Raw genomic sequence first — 16,071 nt, forward strand, 5'->3', positions numbered from 1 at the left:
CAAAGTCAAAAGCATGTAGGCACCACTGGAGATGCTCTGCTTTCAAAGTGAATTTTTATTACACACGGTCAAGGTTGCATAAGAAATGCCTGCATGTTGTGCTCCTTGAGCTGGGAGCAAGGAGGAATCTCCTCCTCTGGGAGTGATGCACGTGATTCTTTTGACTCGGAGGAATTTATATATAGATATATATTTATGTATTTATATATATGTGTATCTGTAAGTGACCTCTTCAAAATTATTTCTTTGCATCTTAAGATGTTGCTTCTAAACTGGCGCTGGGTTTTGATTACATCTGTCACCTTCATAGCAGTTTGCACTTCAGTAACATTACCATGCTTCCTCTGAGGATCCCTGAGCCCTGAGCAAACACAAACCTAGAATTGCTCAAAGCATCCTGCTGCCATCAGTACTTCTGCAAATTGCTTTTCACTTTTAGGGCATCCTTCCTGAGATATGTGTGCCTGAAATATCTATTCCTGTAGCAGTAAGAGGGGAGATGGGCTCAACACACCTTGTTTCCTTTAGAAGTTGGCCAAAACCCATGCACCCCTCTGTGCCCCATAAACTCCATGGAAGGTCCAGCACATCCTGATTCCCTGTGTGGCCAGTGGGCTGGTGTGCAACCCTTTGGGGATGGCATCCTCCAGCCCTCCACCCATGCTTGTATTTCTTTTATTAATTCTTTCTGAATGCCTGATATTCACATTAAGGGGCTTCTGAAACCTCTGTGTACACATTAATCAATATGTAGCATGCATGTGTACACACACTGAGACACTAGGGATGGCTGCTTTTTACCATTTCCATCCCTCTCCCCCTGCTAATCTGTCTGGTTGTTACTTCCACTTGCTGTGTCTTGCCTTAAATTAAACTGTAAGCCCTTCCTTATGGGAGATGCCTTTTGTTGTGGGCTGTCAGGAGGGGTTTTGCAGAGAATCCAGAGCACCAGGCAGGGCTCTCCAGGCACCACTGAAATAATAATGAAGTAGTTTCACCAAGGTGGGACCGGAGAGCAGCATCGGCTGAGTCTGAATTCTGCTTGTCCCTGAAAATTGCCTAGGTAATAAGATAGCTGCTTTAAAATTGCTTGGGGTATCCCACAGGATTCTGTTCTGACTGTGATTTCCATTCCCAGCACATGTGCTGCCATTCGACCAGCACCATCCACCCATGCGAGCTAATTTAAGGTTGCTAAACAGAAGACACAGAACATACATCTTTTATATTTGATCTCAACACTGGTAAGTTCCCTGTCTGATGGTTAATCTTAACTTTTAATAGGATTTGCCCACACTCCCACAAGAGCAGGACATTGGTCTGCTATTAATTTCTGTGTTCCAGCTTCCTATCACTTGGAGTGATGCTGGGTTTTCTAGTCACTGTGGGTTTGATGTAGGCATTGATTACATATTTTGAAAAGTTTGTCCAAGCTTTTAATCGTGCAATAGCATGCCAACGTGGAATTTGAGCCCTGTTGCTATTTTCTTGTGCAGGTCAACAAGTAGACACGAGCCAGGCAGCTGCAGCCCCAGGTTGGTGAGGTCTGTCCCTTCCCACCTCTCCTCTGTACCTGGAGCACTCTCTGCTTTGGTCAAAGGGCAAGGTGCCAAGGGTGGTCAGGTTTAGGCACTAATTGCTGTGGCATTTCTCCAGGGCTGAATGCCTGTTGTACATTAACTAACCTGTACTGTGGAAGAAAGGTCACGTATGCAAGTTAAAAGCAATACACACACGAGAAACCACCAGGTCATCTGTGCTATGTGTCTGAGAGCCAGGCTGACCCACTTTTCTGCAGAATTGTATTTCTGTACAAGGCAGGGTCACCCCATGGAGGGAAGTGTTTGTACAAATGATGGCGTTGCACTACATGCACTACTAGCGTGGTCCGTGTTACGGGACCTGGATCCCACTGTCCTCTGATCCTTTGCAAATTCACTGTCAAGGCAGTTAATCTCAAATTTAGTGTCGTGTGGTTTTTGTTTGGTTTGGTTTAGTGTGACATTCAGGATTCCTTTACAGACAACTGTGCAGAGCAGGGAAATCTATGTGAAATGCTTCCTACTGGAGTCACCATCTGGCCAATATTCATCTTGTTTAGTGAAATACCAAGATATCCATAGAACGCAGGTGTTAATGCAGATCATAAGGCACAAGTGACCGCAGTAATAAACCAACATGCAATGAAATGTAATTAATGCACCTGGTGCTTGGGTTTAAAAAGAATTTCCGTGCCTTTTTATTTTCCCTGCACACCGATGTGCATTTTAATAGTTGGAACTTCAATCATCATTTCCAAACAAGCCTTTAATCATATTAATTCCCTTAAAAAGTGAACTATAATGTTTGTGAGTAAATAGTATTTCATAGTTTAATCAGGAGGGGAAAAAGTGGAAGCACACATGAAACTATATGCTGCTTAGTTGCATTTTTGTGGCATGAAAAAGACTATTGTCTTGTTTCTGCTGATCTGGTTCTACTACTGGCAAAGGTTTTGTATCGTGTAATCCTTGCTAGTAGGCTCCAAGAGCTTTAGAATCAACTGGAAAAAGTGAAAAGATATGAGGTTAAAAAAAAAAAAAGATTAAGCTTTCTATCACTGTGTTTCAGAGCATGCTTCTCGCCCCTAACCTGCACAAAGCAGGAACATAATGTTATAAGGTTAAAACTCTTCAGGATGACATTATTTCCAAGCAGACCTCCAAAAAACCCACACAGAAACGTACTGGTAGGTTTTTTGCAGGTGCTTGTGGGTTCCAGAGAATCGCATTTTCTTTTCAAATGTCCATTAACAGCTGAGATTGCACCCGACCTGGTTAGTCAGCTGACAAATCACAGGCAGACAGGGCATGTGGAAGGGAAAGGGAGAGGTCACCAAGTCAAAGCCAAGGGTCACGGGTGATTTTTGTTTGGATGGATATTTCTCAGGGGTGGTCTTGAGGTTGTGAGGACCATAAATCCACACAAGCATGCTCACAGGCTGATAGACAGGGATGGTCCTGTCAAGTTGACTCCCAGCCATGTGCAAACTATTTAACAGGGTACTCAGGGAGTGCTCAGCTCCCCAGAGAGGTGTCTGCTTCTGACACTGCTATTGCTCAAACTCTGTCCCCCACCTCGACACAGATTAGTGTGCTTTGCCACTAGCAGTCAGCACTAAGTCACCGTGAAGGTGCTGCTGACAGACCAGGACCACAAGCTGTGGCCCCTTGCTGGCACAGGGCAAGGGCCAACCACCATTGGCCACACACAATGGGTGCCACTTTGACTACCTGAGTGCCTTGGTGGATGCCAAGAGCCCCCAAAGCAAACCCTCACTAAGTGGGTTGGGAGCTGTGGATGAGATTAGCAAGTCGCCAGGCTCTTATGAACTGCAACACGTTTGTGTGCCCTTGTGCCTCATCCTTCTGAAAGATGTCTTCCTACTGATGCCCCCACTCAAACAGCCGGCAGCTCTGTTCCCTCCTTGTCCCCTGTTGCCACAACAGGAGGATTGCATGTGAATGGCCATGGGCTCCTTCACTGACTGTACAAGAGCAGCCATGTCCCTTAGCGATGACCGTGAAATTACCAATCCCATTTTCACTTCTTGGCCAAAGCCATCTTTTGAGCGCAGTTCCACAGAGGTGAGAGGTTAATGTATTAAGCTGTCTCCTTCAATTAATCCCTAACTCCTGGGCAGATTTACAAACTATTGGAAGATTTTAGATTACATCTGATTTATGAGACACTCTTTCTAAGTTCAGATCGCCATTGCAGATGGCCACCATACAGGGCAATAAAAATAATTACCATACAGATTTATTGTCAGGGTGGAAATTTTCATTTCTAAAATAATGCCCAGCTGTCTATTTTGAACTGGTCACAGTGTGTGAATGCCACAGTATACCTACCCCATACACACTAAGATGCCTCAGAATAAGGAAGGCTGAAATGTTGGAGCTGGGCTACAACATCAATACCACCAAAATCCCATCAGATACAATTTTTCCACACTAAACACATGGCCACAGAGCCACAATGTTGGACCACAGATACTATGGGAGTAAGGACTAATTTTCAGCCATAATCCCATTCCCATGCCCAGTATCTGGGATGTCAAACCACAAGATCACCCTATTTCTTACATACTTCAGAGAAGAAATCATTTTTCTTGAGTGTAGGCTTGACAAATGGAGGCAAAGAAATCCTTCCACTAAAGCAGCAACACAATTTGTTGAAAATAGTGCAGGTGCATTTGTGACCCACAGTAAAAACAGCACACCCATGCCCCAGCAATGATTTACATTCTTCTGAAGAGCTTTGCAAGTGAATTTTGGAGGCAAGAAGGCATCTGGTCACGGGGATATGTTAACAGCTATGGGAACAGGCAGTCTGGTATATGCAGAACGGTACATACTGTGTCAATTTGAAAGGAAACCTGAAGCCTCAGGTATGCTGAGGTTTTTGCAATTGCCTCTTAGTGCATTAAAGTGCCCCCTGGTGCCCCGAGAAGCCCACGGAGCCCACTTGTTCCAGTCAGGGGCTGGGAACAGGCAGAGTGTATCTCTCAGGCCTGAGAGACCAGGAAAAGTCACACTGGTGTGGCACAGACACTGAGAATAAGAGCATGTGAACTTTTCCCTGGGACAGTCTGTCTGCTCAGCTGGGCCGGGCAGTGGACACTGAGCTGGCACCCACTCAGTTCAATGAGCCCATGAGCTCCATGTGATCCCATGACCAAGAAGGCCATTTGCCAATAAAACCTCAATCTCTAAGACTTTTTTGTTGGTTTGAAGCTTTTTTCCTGTCTGTCAAACACCACACACCAATTACTCCCACTCATGATTCACGGTGGCTCGTCCAGGTATTTTGAGCTCACTATCAAACTATTTTATTTACAGCATACCCAAACCTTTACACAGAAATATCGCATTACTTTGGAGGTTTGGAAGAGGGAGGATAAGGAGCAGGAAGGAGAAATTGCCAGCATCCCAGCACCATCAATTGATGTCAGCCCTGCCCGGGGAATAAAGCGTATCTGTTAATTGCTGCTGCAGATCCAGCAGATGGTGCGTAAGACATTGTATTTAATGGAGCCCCTCAAAAAGAGTGGCATCTGTTTGTTTAATTTCTTGGCAACGGAACAACAGATTTAAAAAACAAACAAACCAAATTGGACATTTAGATATGGACGTCTCCCCAACAGATTATAAATGTTTAAAGATAAATAGGTCAAGTGAAGGAAAATATCAATTGACACATTTGAGAATTAAGACAAACTTTCAGACATTGTCACTTTTAAAGATTAGATTCTCAACATACGGCAGTGAAACTCCTTAAAGAGGCTTTTAAATAAAACATTGACACTCTCCTTTTGACTATGAATTTGTCTGAGGGTTTGCGGGGCTGTTACAAACACTAATTCAAAAAATAATTCATTCTACTTGTCTCCCTCTCACAGACCTTGAAGTTAAAATATGATCTCTGTACACCAGACACTTTATTTAATCAGGTGCCTCTCCTACATTTAAAATCAGCATGAGGAAACAAGGCAGAAAGCATTCTGTTTAACAGCTGGGAGAAGGAGCTCGGAGGGTGCTGCCACAGCTCCAGCATTAACAAAATTCTCCATGTTCCTGGAAATTCATTGCAGCACAAATTGCTACAGCAGAGTACGCCACAAATCCAAACTGTATTGCCTCTAACCATGTCCAAGCATGGATGCTTTGCAGAAGGATGTAAATCCAGACCAAGGCTGTGTTTGCAGTGCTGCACTTAGAGGAACCCTCTTGCAGCCCCTCTTTGGTCATGAGGGGAGGAGGCCCTATGAATATCTCCTCCCTGCGTAACTGTTTAGGAGATTTATTCTGCATCATTTGTTGGATTTTACGCATGCTTTTTATTTTCCCTGTGTTAAAGCGGGTTATGACAGGATGCTCAGGCATGAGAAACGGAGCAATTGGCCTCTCTGTTCCCAGCTCCTTGTTCAGAAGAGTGCCACTACTCACTCCCTCCTACAAACTGACTGCCACATTCATTGCTGCAGGTGATGCAGGGTCCATCTGTCAGTGCCAGGAGGATTTTCCTTCAGACTTTTTGCTGGATCACAGCTGCACGAGGGTGCTTGGGCACATGGACAGTTGGACTTGCTCGCTGGGACTGCACATTGGCAGGGGACACATGGAGCTGCAGGCAACGGGCAGAGCTCACAGCTGCTGATGCTACTTGTGTGTGTGGTGGTTTTGCTGAGGGCTGTGTGCTTAAGTTGAGGGTTTTTGTTTTTCAGAGCTGATTCATTGCAAGCAGCAGAAGTGCACATGTTGTGGCACCGGATCTGTGCAGCCCTCAGCAGGACTTGCTCAGGTGAATGGAGCCAAGGACAAAGTTTTTTGTCTCTTATTTCTCGTGGAGAGATAGGAAGAATAGTTTGCCACAGCAATTTTGAGATGCAGCTGTGAGCTGTGCTTTTCCCTTGCCAAGCCTCGCAGCACATTTACAGAGGATGGTGTTGGGCACGTAGCCCTTGTGATGCCCTCAGGGCCAGCTTATGGGGAAAAATTGCTTCATTTTTTTTTGGTCAGATGGTCTGCTCTGATCTGAACCACCCCTGCTTTATGAGCCTTCAGCCCTGCCCTTTGGCTTCCAATGGATGAAAAAGCTGAGTGAAAATGATCTGCTCTCACATGCGCGGCTCCATACTGCCTGTGCTGGTGACCTTGGCCACGAGGAAGGAGACCTTCGCTCTCTGTTTCTCTGAGCAGGAGGAGTGCCACACAGCGTGGGCACTGTGTCATGCTGAACCCATGTGCTGTTATGTACTGGCACTACATCCCCTCCTCTGTCCCCATGAGCCCCAGTGAGTGTTCAGTCTGTTCAGGGCACGCGAGCGAGGAAGTAAAAGGGAAATAGCAGCATAATAAACCACTGTTAACATTTTAACTTGGTGATTGCACCCTTTAGGGAGGCATGTATCTAAATATAGTACTAGGCTGTATTCTAATCAACATTTTTATGACTCTTTATTGAGGATACCCCAGATATATCTTTAATTTTTTTTTTTTAATACCATTCGTGGTATAGCTTTAAAGAAATTACAGCTGTTAAAAGGGCTGAGCTGCTGATGTAGTGATCTACCTGTGTAATATTTTGTCAGTTATGATTGTGCAATTTTTGCCTGTTTCCTTACCTGTGCACAGGGAATAGTAAAAGACAGATAAAAATAACATCTATTTTCTCACGCATCTTGAGCCAAGACCAAGAGCTACTCAACCTTACTATTTTGGCACCTTATATATCAACAAAAGCCAAAGTGAAGAATCATAGAATTGCATACGGTGGAAGGGACATTAAAGGTCACTGAGTACCAACCCCTGCTGTGGACCGGGTTACCACCCATCAGATCAGGCTGCCCAGAGCCCCGTCTAACCTGGCCTGGAGCACCAGAAGAGGTTTTTTTTTTCTGATTAAAATTCTAATCAAATGAACAGAAGATTGTTTGAGTAATAGAACATTGCATAATGCCGCCTTCTTTCTAGCTTACTTTGAGCAACACCTGTGTAAATTGCTCTTTTTTAAAGGTTTTTGGATAGAAGCTCTGCAAGGCTGACACTTCCCCATACACTCAGCTTTCACAAATGAGGTCAGGACCGTCTTGATCAAACAGAGCCACTCCTCTGACAAAAAAAAAAAAGCATCCTGGAGTGAATCAGGACATACAGAACAGGCCCAATTCCATTGAAACTAAAATAAGAATAAAAAGAGCTCAGAAGAGATGATTTAAATGCCTCTCATAGCTCCCACTGCATATCACATGACTGGCCTATAAAGGTTGGACTGGAAAAATCTACCACTCTACAACCTTGCAAAATGGAAAATTAAAAAAAAAAAAAAAAAAAAAAAAGCATGATTCTGTAACATTCCTAATTAAAAGATAAGGAAATGTTCCTCCTAAATACTCCCACCTGGCATTTACTTATGACATTTCTGCTAAGGAGGTGAAAGAAACACCTTTTTAAAGACTGTTATCTCTGCTTGTCCAGTGAGGCTGTGCCAGATCGAAGCAGGCAGTGTAGGGCTCTGCTGGGAGCTTTTGCTGTCCTCAGCTTGCCTGCTGCCTGAGAGCGCTGGCTTCCCTCCTGATTATTTTTGTGATTGCATAAAAGCATTTCATAATGAAAATTCTTCCATTACCCTTCATTTCACATGGGCCTTCTGCACAAAGAATACAGCCATTGCAATCTGGATTTTAAAACCGTAAGCTTACCAGCAATTTGGAAGCACACAGGCTAAGATGTGAACGGTACATCAAAAGCCCCAAAGAAACAAAAGTCTCATTCAGAAGGAGAGAGGCATCGGTGGTGGCATCAGCACCAGCTTTGGCTCCCAGCAGCCAAACCTCTTCACCTAACGTAAGGGACAGGAGATACCTAGGGGTAGCTCCCCTTTGAGTGAAGAAGGTGTCAGTGCAGTGGAATTAAGAAAATATATATACTTCAGTGTCGGGTCAGCTTTCACCATCCAACTCAATGGTACGTGATAGCCGTCCTGTCCCCAGTTCTATAAAACTGGACAACAGTGAAGGGACTGAAGTGCATCCAAATGCCTTTCACAGGCAGATTTAAGTCTTAGGAGAGAGATAGCTCCCAAGTCTACCTGAGTGCATTTTTCTGAAGCCCTTTCCTCCTTCAAATCATCGTTCTAAAACTAGATTAGCTTAGAAAATACTAACAGCACCTATTTAAAGAAAGGCTTGGACACGTCAGTCACTCCATTTACTCATACATTCCCATGGCTTCTTTCCAGCATGACTGATGAATCATGCAATTCAGATGCAGGTTCTCAGAAGCAAATACTTAGTGGGGTGTAAATTACAAAAACTAAAGTACCAAACACAACCTGTACATCACTGTGGAGGTGTGAACATGCAGATAGTTTCACCTGACAAGCTATCTAAGAGCTGCATTTTGCTGTCCAGGCTTCCTTCTGTTTTCTCAGCCTTTAACCTTGAGATCTGTGGATGAAGTGTGAGAGATACAGAATGAAACTTGTAGGCACAGGTGAGGCTGCAAGGGTCTGATGTGATCATGGGCCCATGGGCATCTGCAGCAGTAGAGGAAAACTGTTGAAACGTTGTGTGGTGCCTGACATGAAACTGTGTTTGCATTATGGCTGACAATGATGGGCATTTGATTAGAAGATCTAAGTGGGTGCTCAGCCATCTTCAAGAATGGAGGGTTCTGAGAGTTGTGTAAAGAGAAATAAACTCAATGGGGATTAATTATCCCGTACACACAGAGCGAACCCTCAGATCTGTTGACCCGATAGGATAATAGTAATGGCCTTAAGTTGTGACAGGGAGATTCTGGTTGCATGTTATGAGAAAATTCTTCTCAGAGAGTGGTAAGGTACTGAACAGGCTGCCCAGGGAGGTGATGGAGTCAGCATCCCTGGAGCTGTTCAAGAAACATGGAAATGTTTCACTGAGAGGCACAGTTAGCAGGCATGGTGGTGATGGTGTAACACCAAAATGGATGGAAAGTATCATGATAATAGGTGGTCGCAAAGCTTTTAGCTGCAGCAAATGAGCATGCGCCTAAATGCAGCTGCTGAGGATGCAGAAATGAAGGAAAAAAAAATCTGCTTACCTTTGGAAGGATTCAGGCAGGGAAGGATTTCCAGCAGGATGCCCTTGACGCAGACTTCCAACCTTAAATAAGGTCTGGGAAGGGATGCATCCTGGCTCCATCCTTTCCGGTCACTCAGATGCATTGCATGTACCTGCGCTCCCCTGGGTTGGCCCTGCCTTCCCGCCAGGTGCTCACTCACTGGTTCAGGTGGGGACAGCATTTCCTCCACAGATGGGTTGGTGGTTGGTGATCTCAGTGATCTCTTCTAACTTTGATGATTCTACAAATCTATGAAATCAGCACCTTCCAAGTTTGTTGTCACTTCTGAAACCCAAGTCTTTGAGTTGGTTTGACAAACTTTTCCAGATGGTACAGTGTCCCAACCAGCCAAAAAAACCCCGAAGACTTGACCTTTGTTTTGAGTAGTGTGACAGCACTTCACATAAGAATTATTGATAAGAGGATCAGCAGTTGCTAGCTTCTCAATCCTTTTATGAAATATGTTTTTATTGCACTTGAAATAAAGAGAAGTTGGTGTATGAAAACCAAACTACTGCAGGCCTCAAAAGATAACAGAAGTTTATTGCACTATAAAGGCTTTCAGCATATGTGAATGCTTATTTTATCTGAACACATTAGCATAGTTATTAGTCATTCCAAATGATTAAATCTCCCTCTCATCCACCTAATATGCATTATAAATGAATACACTAAAGAGCAATGTGCTTTGTTGACAAAGCACTGACTTGGCAGGCAGGGAACAGCATTTTTTCTAGGGCTGATTTTGACCTTTTGAGTTGGCCTGAGCTGGTTGCTTTGCCTTTAAATGCCTCACCATCTTAGGCTGCCCAATGATTTTGAAGTCTTAACCAAATGCATCAATGTCCAATCAGTAATCAATGTTGGTATGAATCAATATCCATTGATATCTTACCAATGTTTTTCTTTGTTTCGTAGCCTTTCTGTAACATCTTCCAAGTTTTAAAGCATTTTAATAGGAAACCCTGCTAATAATGCTTTAAGAGCAGAGATATTATCAAGCTGTGGTTATCGATGTGTTTTGGTATCCATGGAGTGACAGTAATTTATAGCAGCTCAGAAGCTGCTGCTCTTGAGCCTGAGGCATTAGCATGCCTATTTTATTTCATTTTTTTCCGAGTAAAGAAGAGAGATGCTACCTGCAGCAGTGGTAGCTCCTCACTTAGCACAAACCTCCTCTTAGGACTTAGGGTGCTGCCTCCTCCTCCTGGTTTCTGTCCATCTATTTGTTCTTCAGCAGTGATGTCCAGGAAGGAAATAGCTCAGAATATGTTTGAAAAGAAACAGAATAAAATGTAATTTTGAACTGCTGAAAGTCTGCAGGTTATGGTCTTGAACTGAAGATCATGTTCTTTTCATCAGTCTTCTCTTCATCTTTCAAGCACCATGCTGCTGTAGTGACCAGCGGGGCCCTGGAGGTGATGTGGCTATAAAAGGGTAATGCAAGTGGCCTTTTCCCATAGGAGTGTGGTAGTCCATAGATCTTCCTCTTTTCCTCAGGAAGTCCGTAAGCCACAATTCACCCAGGAAGGACAAGGTGTATTCAAATGCTCCCACAGTTCTTTAGGCAGGGGGTTGGGATTTCTGCACACCCTTTCCAAGGGGGGTGGGTAAAACTTCCCACTAACAAAATTTCCCTATGGGCGGTAAGATGCTTTATGTTTGTTTTTTCTTTTTCCCCTGCGATTCAGAAAGTTGAGTCCTGATCTCTTTTGCATGTCGTTCATTGCTTAGTACTGTACATATGAACCGTTTTTTATTAAGTCAAACCAAAACTGTTCCTCTGTGCATAGCAACAACTAAAGCTCTTTCTGCCCTTGATAGATCTTGACGCGTAGGATTAACAGAACAGTGTGGCACTTTGCTGAAATAGGGTGGATCTGGTCACAGCCAGATCTTGAATTTGCCTGAGGGTCAGCGGTGTAGAAAAAGAAAAAAGAAAAAACCCATCCTGGTGGGTGATTGTGTAAGAATCACCTCTGATTTAGTCATATTTACGTGAAGGTTGGACCCAGTGAAGTAATGCTCCAGGACTTCTTTAGGCATTGAACAGAGATTTGTGTTTTACTGAGATAAAGCAGGATGTCATCTGTGAAAAGAGCAATTTATGTCCTTTGTCATGGATTGTGATGCCCTGAATCTCTGGAGACTTTCTGATAGCTATTGCTAGCGGTTCAGTGGACAGAGCAATCAGAGGAGGTGACAAAGGACACACTTGCCTTCTGCCTCTCTAAGGAAAAAGTCATTCAAATAAAGGAGTCTCGGAGAGTCATTCAAATAAATGAATGCACACCCTCTAGCTTTCTGTGGGCTTAATGAACCTTGTTCACCAGAAGCAGAGCCTTGTTGTCAAGCCTCTGTCTTCGATGGAAGAAGGAGAATGTCACATGAGCTTGGTCCATCAGATTTGTATTCTCTGAAGGAGCCAAAAGGCAGTTTTCTGCCCTTCCCTTGGATTTCGGAAGGCGAGAGCTCCTGTGAGTGCCACAACCTACTTGCTCTGCTGGCCCAGGCTTCAATTTTCTTCCTCTGATCCTGTTCTGATTCCAAACAAACATTTGCTTTTCTGCTGGCAAATGAATTTCACGCAGTCCTGAGGCAATGATGGTTTTAGGAGAGCTTCTTTGCTTCTTCCTAGTATTTGTACTTTGTATTTTATATGAGGACAGCAATTTTTGAAGCACAAAAACATTGCAAGAGCTGGTAAGATCCAAAAACATCTCAATCATTACGTGCATATGCAGCTGTATCGCATTTTTTTAAAAGTGTTCATTCCTTTCTGTGGGATAAGAGACAGTTTGCCTACCAGTGGAAGCAAAATGGCCACTCACTGTATGTATTTGATGCGTAGTCCCTTGCCAGTATGTGCAGTCATGAGCTCACATAAATCTTTGTAACTGTGAGAAATAAATAGGAAAATGTTAAACTTGATAATATTTATCTCATTCACTTCTCAAGAACAAGAGAGAAACTACTGGTGTGCTGAGAAATGTGGTCTTTTAATAGTTGACTAGGACTATCTATTGTGGGAATAATTGAGATCTTGTACGCAGATAAAGCTGGGTAAAACTTCATAATGGGGCATTTATGCTCCAGCAGATAGGACAGCTGAAGGCCTTGGAGTTTTGAAGAAATGCCAATTAATCAAAGTTTCGTTGTTTTTATTTTTAGCTCTCTGTTTTGGGGATTTCATGGAAATAATCGAGTTTTCTACTCTTGGACCAGAAGTCTTACATATGCAGACAGAAAGAGATTATTAAATATCTCACCATTTAATATCTAGATAATTTTCTCCTATAAAATCCTGTGCAGCAAGTAATTTAAATTGGTATCCTATTTACGGCACACAAAACTGCTCGCTACCATCTGCTTTGCCGTTTTAATAGATGGAGTGTTAACTGCATGTTGCATGAAATTCGTTGCGACTAGGTTAATTAAATGGCTGTGCTTCACTTCCTGCACTCTGGTAATAAGATGACAACCTCATCTGAATTTATTAACCCTTGCCATTTTCCATACTGTTGTCACCATTCAACCACCTTTGGTCAACAAAAATGAAATAAATCACAATAACAGGAGACACGACCATATTGGCTAACAAAATAGATATTGATTAGTATCTTCTAAAGCAAATATGCCAATCTAGTCTGATTTTATTTTCACAAAGGTCATTGAAATCTGTTGGAGTATTAGTAATGGAAGTAAATGATGATGTAGTAGGTTATTGGAGAAAACCCCAAATCTAATCTTTGCCACTAAACATCCTAAATGAAAGCTTTACCACGGAAAGCCCTTGATGTCCTCAGGTTTCCATTCGAGGAAGCAATACCCCTCTGCAGGGATGGGCCTCACAAAGAGCCTGAAGCCAAACCTCTGAGGATTCCTTCAGCCAGAGGCATGTCTGTACTCTTCACAGATGAAGCACAGGGTAAATCACTCTGTTTGTGCCCTTGCCCCTGGACAGCCTCAGCACTGACACACCTACGTGCTTCTTAGTGTGCGCCCAGCAATGCAAACTACTTGGGGGTGAGGTGGGTCTGGAGAGAGCCTTCTCTTGGTGTCAACTCTATGAGCCAGCCTGTTCTGCACCACTTACATTCTTCAGATATGAAGGGCAGTTGATTTTAGGCACGTATATACAAAGCACTCTTGTTGGCTCTGCTGAGATTTGCAAGGAAGAATCAACGCTGTGCATCAAAGCCATATTCATTTAACTCCCTCTTGCCCATCAGATACAGACATTGAATATTTCCAGATACTGAAGACCTTTTCAATTCCCCTGCCCTCCCGTTGTCCCCCCTGATCCCACCATTACACCATAAGTTTTCTTTTCTGCTTTGTCCAGGCCGCTGTTCCCAGACACAGCTCCTCTGTCCTGTACAGCCCTTCGGGTCACTTTGCTCCAAACACTGACTGTGAGGGCATCTTTATGTGGTTTGGTGGGGAAACTCATGTGACTACACCCTTCTGTGCTTCAAAGCATTGGAATGGGATCCAATGCTGGTTCAGAAGTTCACCTATGCCAAACTGGTTCAACCTGTCTCCGTATCATCATGCCGGCACTGGGCTTTGCCTTCCAGGGAAGCAGATGGTTTTTTAAACACATTTGGAAAGATTTTATTTGTACTGAGGGCTGTAGTTAGAAATTCATTTATGCAATCAGAATTTATAGCTGTATATACAAGGCAAGGGTCTTTTTTCCAGCTGTCCCAGTAGCCAAGAGGCCGCTGAACTTCTCTATTCTGTCCCTGTATACCCAGACCCAGCCTTGCAGCAGCCACCGAATGAAAAAACACTCAAAACAACCTGCCTCATGCTGTCCCAACAGAGCAACTCATTCATTTTGAAATACTGTAAATATGAGCCCAGTGCCAACCAGGTTTACCAAAGCTCAGGCTTGGGTACATTCAGCTCCTGAGCTTCTCTCAGAGCAGACTGGGAGAGGAGTGAAGCTACGGCACACAGAGGGCAGGACGGATGGTGTTTCTCAAAGTTAATGGAACTCTCACAACAGATGTGATGTATCCGTGACCAGGAATGAACTGCCTCCTATTGAACTCTTATTGGAGGATTTAAAATTATTTAAAGATAATGGATGACAGCATCTTTATCAGTCTCAGCCTTTTGCTATTTTTTTAGGCTCCAATTATACCAAGATGCTTTTATAGATGTAAAGCTGATGGAAAGCATGATTACAGTGTTGTTTGATTTTGAATTCTGCTTAACGAAACTCTTGTCTTGTACAAGGAGGTAGCATTACAGGCACGTCCTATTCACAAAGGCTGCCATGGTTCCCAGGATGGCTTTTCCATCCTGGCTCTGCCAGTGCAGCCATGCCACACAGCACTCAAGCACAGGCAAACACGCAATGTGTTCTCATGTCGAATGGGCAAGTTACAGAGGTGGTGTCACATTAACCCAGATTTAACCTTTAATGGAGAAATTTGCAGCCCACACGCTAGTTTGAAGCTGATGTAAGCCTTATTTTGTGAGGGTATGTAGGAAGTGACCTGAACAGGGTTCGTGCGATTCTTCTGCATGAGAGAGGAGCTGTATTGGTGATGATGGCTTTCTCACATCATTCCGAAGTACAGATTAATGTCACATCTGACTCATCCACAGGCGTGTTCTGTTGGTTATGGCAGATAATGCACATCTCTCCCAGTGAAACGTTAACATCCCTGCACATTTTCAAAGCAAAGCACTGAAATATTTTCCATCTCGGGGACAAGCTGTCACTTTGAAGGGCACAGCAGCACAACCTTACCCGGTGTGGGTGGGGGCTCTCTGCTCTTAGTGAAATTCCTCCGGCAACAGCTAAATTAAAGTGCCTCTTCTTTTTTCCTTCTCAAGCCAGACACAACATTCCTGGGCACCTCTGTCTTGCCACTCACAGCACCGGAGGCAAATTCAATACAGCAGATGAAAAAATTTAGTGGAAAGAAAAGGAGGTGCTCCATCTGAAACCAGCAGCTGGGCCTGGAGGTTCTGGTTCTAGAAATGACATGAGGCTGCAGGGATGGGGTGTGTGTGTACCTGAGTAACACCCTGAACTTCTCATTTCACGTCCTGGAGATAAGGTGCCATTCACCAAACTCCCCTGGGGGTGTTCAAGAAGTGTAGAGAAGTGGCACTGAGGAACGTGGTTTGCAGTGAGCGTGCTGCTGTTGGGCTGATGGTTGAACTCAGTGATCTCAGTGGTCTTTTCCAACCTTAATGATTCTATGGCTCTATGAAACTTTTCTACATGAAACTCTGTGGCTTCAGGCCCAAAGGAGGACACACAAGATGGTGGGCAGGCCCTCAGGGTGGGTGGGAGGAGCACAGCCCCTTTCAGACGGGGCCATTCAGACAACAGAGTGATCCAGCAGCCTTTGGTTCAAGTAGGAAAGAAAGATAAGCTTAACCAAGAAATCACTATCTG

Source organism: Lagopus leucura, unplaced genomic scaffold, assembly GCF_019238085.1.
Source record: "Lagopus leucura isolate 7727_CA_CO unplaced genomic scaffold, USGS_WTPT01 Super-Scaffold_100004, whole genome shotgun sequence".
In the NCBI taxonomy this organism is placed as follows: Eukaryota; Metazoa; Chordata; class Aves; order Galliformes; family Phasianidae; genus Lagopus; species Lagopus leucura.